Here is a 7,091-nt window from a genome sequence, read left to right as displayed (position 1 = left end):
AAATGTTTCAGCCTTATACTATAAAATGGTGTTTATTTATGGAGTCAATTGCAATGGCTTTTTCAGAAGACAATTAAACCATGTAAAATGTGTTTTTTCCTTAAAGAACTACTCCAGATAGAAATCCTCTGTGTCTGCACTGAGGGGAACTGATATGGTGTGCCACTGCCCCTTTAGTGATCAAATGGAGAGTGATAAACATCCAGCCAATCAGCTCATACCTGCCATGTCACAGACTGTGTTTGAAAAATGTCAGGCAGGAGCTGATTGGCTGGCTGTTTATCACTCTCTATTTTATCACTTTTGAAGCTTAGAGAATCTGGCACTGACCCTGTAGGTCTGGTAAAGAACAACCACTGTGATTTGAAAAGTAGCAATACCTGGTGCCTAATGAACATCAAATCAGAATGTCATTATTTATTATTTATAAGATTTGACAGCTTAATTACCTTAGTTACCATATGATGACAGAATTTAATGGAAGGGTGGGCAGAACTGCCTGGAACCAATGATCATGGCTCTTTGAGTTTGAGGTAGATAAAATAAACATTGTCCCAGAAGACTTAATGCACACAGATCATGATTTCAATGCAGAAAATGCAGTTTTGTTGAGGTGCGGAGTTCCAGCAATGCAACTTTAAGGGGTAAATTTATTAAGATGCAAGTTCTATTTCAGATGGAATGTTTCTATGGGCAACCAATCAGAAGCTACTGCTTTATTTAGCACCTTCTAGAAGATAATAGAATCTGATTGGTTGCTATGAAATAAATCCCATCTTAGTAAATATTCCTCTAATTCTGCACTGTGTTTGAGTGTCCTGTCCAAACTGTTGCGCCCAGCTCACATGCCCCCATCTTGTCCCTGGAAGCTGTTTCTGATGGGATCATGTTGTTTTGGAGATGTTACTACTACTGAGAAGTCTTGTCTGCTGGTAGCTGAAGAGCACCCCAGTGAAGCAATGATGCCGTAGGCACCTACATGGCATATGCCCTGCACAGGCTCTGTACTCCACTTCTTGCATTTTGGGAGATGTGTAGTCTATAAAATTGAGATGAAAGCTTTTATTTCTGCTTTGTGGTGTGGTTGGTTGGTTGGTTGGTTGGGGTACCAACACTTCTCAGCAGAGAGAGTTACATTTGAGTTTTTTATTGTTTCTGTGCAGGGTAAATACTGGATGCTTTATTTTTACACTGCAAAATAGATATCAGTTTGAAGTACAAACCCCACCCAAATCTAACTCTCTCTGCACATGGTACATCAGCCCCACCTGCAGTGCATATGGTTTTGTCCATTAGAGACTGATTGTGCCTTTGCGAGTGAACCAGAATAACCCCCTTTATACTGTCACATTATCTGAGGGTTTGGGAGAATGTGTCTCCTATTTAGCATAATTCACATTTACAGAAACGTAAATTTCTCAGGGTGCTTTAATTAATGTGTCAAAAATAAATGGGAACACACAAAAAGAGCAAAGTACTGAAGACATTCCACCACGGGGCGACAGGGGTGGTCGCCCCAGGGCCCCCTAACATCAGGGGCTCCCACACTCCAGTCTGTGGTAAGCAGTTGGAACCCCCTGCCCACTCTGCGCAGCACAGAGTGGGCAGGGGGTCCCTGCAGCGTGTGGACAGTCAACGGCGGGGTCCCTGCAGTGGATGGGAACTACTGCAGGGACCCCGCTGCTGACTGTCCAGTCACCGCAGGGACTCCCTGCCCACCCCGTGCTGCCCAAGTTGCCCCGTGGTGGAACTGCCACTAACCTGATCATACTGATTTATCATGTGCCAGTACTCGATATGGCCGCTGGAAGGGCCCGCTCCACAACTTTTAAAGGTGCTGCATACTGCAATAGCCCTGCTGTCAACCGTACACAGTGCTGGAGCCAGATCATGTCACGTGCACCCAGCCCGGAGCCGGCTCCAAGCCATCCAGTGTCCTCCCTACCCAGAGCGGCGGCAGCGTGTACAGAGCCCATCTAGAGCATGCTATCCAACACAGCAGACGGCAGTAGGGATGGGTAATCATATGATGTTTCATCGGTAACATCGGATTTATGGTTCCAATGTTCGATGTTTAACCCTGCAATGTTGAGGATCCAATGTTTCATCTACATCGCTAGATTTCTCCCCCGATGTTTTTCTCATTCTTCCAATGTTTTTTCTTTTGTGTGTCAATGTGTGCTGCTTTCAATGCTTTGCAGCCAGCTCACTCTCCTTGATTTATATTCATTAAAAAACTTAATAGACTGATAAAAAAAAAACATTAACAAACATGACAGTATCACTGCTGGCTGGGCTTTCATATGTGTGTGTGTGACTGTGTGCTGCTGCTGTGGGTGGTAGCTGACAGTGAAAGACAGTCTGGCCAGCCATTCAGCAGCAGCACACAGGACAGCCCCACCCCTGCCTCACTGCAACTGGTGCTGTTAGTGAGTCACTGTCGCAAAGGTCTGGTTTGCATATCAGTGCTGATATACAGACCACACTGTGCTAGAAGCACTACAGCAGACAGCGACACTCCAGGCAGGGAAGAGGAACTGTATGGGTTTTCAAAGATAGCGGGTGCTAGAATGAACAGTATAATATGATAGTCACTAGTAGTGACATTGTGGCGAACTCCCTTCATATTTATTTATTTATTAATAGTTTCTTATATAGCGCAGCATATTCACTTGCGCTTTACAATAGGAGACAGTGATACAACAAACTGGGTATTTACAGTCAGTCAAAGGTATGAGGGCCCTGCTCGCAAGCTTACAATCTAATCAATTGATTTATTATTATGCAGAAAGCATATCACAGCACCCTACAAAGGGCCTGATTCAGTTGTGGATGCAGACATGTGCACAGTTTATTTCTGTGCAGTGATTTATTAGTAACAGTGGTTGCAGATACTGAGTGACAGGTACAGTAGTTTCTATTTGAGGGAGGGGATGGGGGCTGGTTTGTCAAATGCAGACGTGTTTCAAATATTAATTTGCAGTTGCACTGGCTCCAGCGTCTTTGTTCTGATGGTTATTCTAAGCAACAATAGGGTTGCTCAGATGTTTGATGTTGGCAATGTTGCATCTTTTATACTTAAGTGGTGGATTTGAGAGTGCAACTGCATCCACCTCTGAATAAGGCCCAAAGTTTTTCCATATTAAAACAATCGTGATAAATTTATTTAAATTAAAGTATTTTTTCTATGAATTTGCAATAGCTTGCTATTACAAATGCCAGCATAGTCATGTTTTTTTATAACTTGTTACGGAGAGTCAGAGAGTATCATGGAGAACCCACTAATATTCTGGAAAATGATGAAACCAACATACCCAAATCTTGCAAAAATAGCTAGATGATATTTAACAACTGTGGCCACTTCAGTACCTTCAGAACGCCTGTTCTCTAAAGCTGGTGAAATTAAAAGTAAAACCAGGAATAGGCTAGATGGGAAACTACTGTCAAAATTACTATTTCTGCACATGTGGATATGAAAATTTGGGGCCAGTTTGAAAGAAAGCTGGACTGGAGTCTCACCTTCCCCAATTTATGTTATTCTCCTCCCAGTTTTTATTTTGTTTTATCCACCTGTATTGTGAGGCCCATAATTAATGTACCTCAATAGTAGATTCCTATTTTGCTACAAAGAGTTTTTTTCAATGTACTATGTGATTGTTCTATGTAGTATGTTCTATGTTGCACTGTGTGTACACATAGGCGTGCGCAAGGGGGGTGCCGGGGGTGCACAGGCACCTCCTAATCATAGCTGAGGGATGGGGCTTTCCAACGAGCCCAGCCCCGTGTCTCTAGCCCCCTGGGAACTGGAGATACTGCCAGGCAAAGCTGGAACGTTTTGGCTATAGAATAACATGGGACCCGCTAATTCCGACCCCCACCCAGTTCAATGGCTGCCAGTTCCCCCTTCGGCATCACTGAAGTTCGAGGTTGATTTCAGTCGAACCCAAATCGCTGGGCCTTCAATCTGATACCAGGCGGATCCATATGGATTATTTGATTCCAGGGATATTGAGGTTAAACCGTTTTTTTTTTTTTTTTGTATGTGTGTGTGTGTGTGTGTATATACTATGTGTGTGGGCGGGCATTTGCCCCTGGGCACTTGGGGTACAAGTGTCCCGTGCCCGCCACAGCCTCCTTCCCTTTTGAGCGGCTGACCAGATGCTGCCTGCCGCTGACAGGTAAAGTAGCTTCAGTGTGCGGCGTGCAGCATCCGACCAGCGGCTCAAAAGGGAAGGAGGCTGCGGCTCCGGTGGGCATCTTATAAGAAGAGTGCACAGCGCTACCCGGAAGTGCGGATTCACGGGAGCGCTGGTGTGCAATGCGCACCCCCAGCAATGAGCATGGAACTCCCCTTGTCAACGAGCATTTAACCACCCCCTTCCCAGGGAGCATGTGACTCCTGGCAAAGAACATTTCACATCCCCCCCCCCATGACATAATCTGTAATGGCCATCACAGTCTGAGGCGTAATGTGTAATGGGCATCATGGTGTGAGGCGTAACATGTAATGGGAATTACACGTACAACGTGTAATGGGCATTATGGAATGTGGTATACTATGTAATGGCTGTGTGATGTGTAATATGCATGTAAGTATGTGTTAATTTTTGGCGCGCGCCTTCGACGTGCACAGTCCCTATTGTCCCTGTTTTAATAATATTTTTTTAAGCCCTAACATAATTTGTAATGTGCATTACGGTGTGTGGCATGTGTGATGGGCATTATTGTGCGTGACATTATGTCTAGTGTGTTTCATTATGAGTAATAATAGGAGATGATGAACACGCCCAGTAGATAGTGATGGACACGCCCCCTCCAATGGTGCACCCCCTAATAAAACGGGCTGCGCACGCCTATGTGTGTACAGTTTGTTTGTTATTTTCTATGATCAACATAAGTTATTAGCCTGTTGCTACAGTTAAAAATCTAGGTAAAAGTAGCAGATTGTGAGTTGTTGCAATAAAGTTTTGATAGTTAATGCTTCATGTTTTTTTCCTTCCGTAACAAATTTGATTTACCACAAAACATGAATCATATATCCATTGTGTGTGTATAAACTGTAAGCCTCCAACAAGATAAACTTAATAGAGGGATTATTTAGCATTTCAGAAGCTTATTAGTGTATTATATGCTTTGGTAACCAGTTTATTTAAAAAATATCGAAACATCGGTTAACATCGGGTTCACAGTACCAATGTTTAGGTCTAAATGATGTTTTGCAACCAATGTTGAAAAACATCATTTGACCGATGTTTTCTTTCGATGTCCCATCCCGACGGCAGCGGCGGCGAAGAGAGCCGGATGAGCTGGAGGGCTGTGCGCCGGGTACTACCCATACAGAGGGAGGGATGCGCCCTCTCCAGGAAGGAGGAGGAGGAGCTAGAGATCAGCGTGTAGTGTACACATTACACCGAGCATGGAGGAGGAGGGTAGCCTGGAGTGGGAGCATTTCTGGAAATCATCAACACCGTCTCCTGCTATGGGTGAGTGTGTGCGGTAGCTCCCCAGCAGGGCACATTGTGTTGGCACTGGGCAGCAGCGGTCCCTCGGTATCCCTGTAGTGCTATGGAGGTTATCAGCCTCGTCACTTAGGAGAAAATGTAAAGATTTCATTAATGTCGAGGTTGTACTAAAGCAACATTGGCCCCAGATGAGCGCAACAGCAAGATTTCAGCGCTATAACTACTAGCTTTACAGTGGCAACTTAGGGGCCTGTTCAGGCTCATTCGTAACAGGCCGACTTCATCACCGTCCCCGATGTTCGGGGTTTGCGCATTCGCAAGAGGTTCACTCCAGGATGGATGGGCAGGGGAACGCCCAGCATTTCATAAACATCCCCATAAAAACACTGTGCGTTCCCCTACTGACACAGGTGTGGCGATGCCTGTTTGGGGTGGATGGCTGACATCACATGACATCAGCACCCACCTCGAATTCGGCGGACATCGTGTAAGAGAGAAGTCACTCCAGGCTGACTTTTCATTACGAGCGGCAGAAAAATGATTTGATGGCGAGTGACCATCGAATGATTATGTTTACCATGCGGCCGCGGGCGTGGAGATGTTTTACCATACTCATCCCTTCACATGGGGGGGGGAGCAAGCATTTGGCTGAGTGGCGGGTAGCATTTACCGGTTCTGTGCTGCGATCATACAAACTACGCCCTTAGTTTTGTCTTACACAAATTTGCCACTGCCCTCATCTCACTACGAAAATTTTAATGTTTCTCTACTGGTTAATATATATATGGATACACAAATCTGCAAAATTGGTTTCTTACCATTTACAAGTTGAGTTACAAGGAAAGTAGTTGTACTTATAAATGGGATATGTAGACAAGTTAGAATGCTTGCAGGTCCCTTGTACTGTATTTCTGTCCAATCACAACTGACCTTTAGCACTTTGGAATCATTACCGGTCATGTGACAGTATTACATTAGATATTGGTAGCATACATACGCCAACAAAATGTTTTCACTGTAAAGTAACTCTGCAATTACAGAATAAAGGAAATCACCAAGATAGCTATAAACTCTAGGCTATAGAAGCTAATTTACCATTTTTATTTTGTCTGTTAATTGCCTTTTGGTGGATAAGGATGAGCAGTGCAAAAATAAAACCATATTGTGTATTATATTGTCATTACGGAAGCTACAATAATACCTAAGTATTTTAGGCACGAAAGATACAGTACAGCGGCGATATTTGCACACTTATTTTATCGTGCATTGAAACAGATATAAAACCATCCACTGTCATAAAATGGTAAAATAAAATACTTGTTTCATTTCCTAAAGAAAGAAAAATGTCAACTGTGTTTATGTGTTAAGACCAATATGTTATCTAAAACTGATCTGAGTAGAAATGGCTGGTGATATGATTCCAGTACCAGACGCGACTGTGAATAGTCCCTGATTTAGATTTTCATGGCTGTGATCAGCGCAATCTGTTGTACGACATAACCACTTCAAGTATAACATGTTACACCAGCTGTATTAGTGCGATTAACAACTGGAAGCCCTTCGAATTATGTATGCATAAGTAATTCGATTTTTTTAATGTAATTTTTCCAGCATTTAATATTATATACT

General features: G+C 43.6%; 1 protein-coding gene across 4 annotated transcripts in view; it reads left to right on the top strand.

The window, feature by feature from the left end:
* LOC146035903 (5-hydroxytryptamine receptor 2A-like) overlaps window positions 1-7,091 on the top strand; it is a 556,425-nt gene that overhangs the window by 40,219 nt on the left and 509,115 nt on the right. The window contains exon 1 of one of the 4 annotated variants that reach the window (XM_083159607.1): window positions 5,413-5,483. The exons of the other annotated variants lie outside the window; for them this stretch is intronic. The gene's annotated coding sequence lies outside the window, so the exon portion shown is untranslated. Of the gene's footprint in view, window positions 1-5,412; window positions 5,484-7,091 lie in introns of those variants that run through there. 4 annotated transcript variants of the gene reach the window in all.

The sequence above is a fragment of the Crinia signifera genome, chromosome 9 (assembly GCF_055691185.1).
Source record: "Crinia signifera chromosome 9, ASM5569118v1, whole genome shotgun sequence".
Taxonomy (NCBI): domain Eukaryota; kingdom Metazoa; phylum Chordata; class Amphibia; order Anura; family Myobatrachidae; genus Crinia; species Crinia signifera.
Note: the sequence above shows the minus strand (reverse complement) of the source record. Positions and strands in the feature narration are given on the sequence as shown.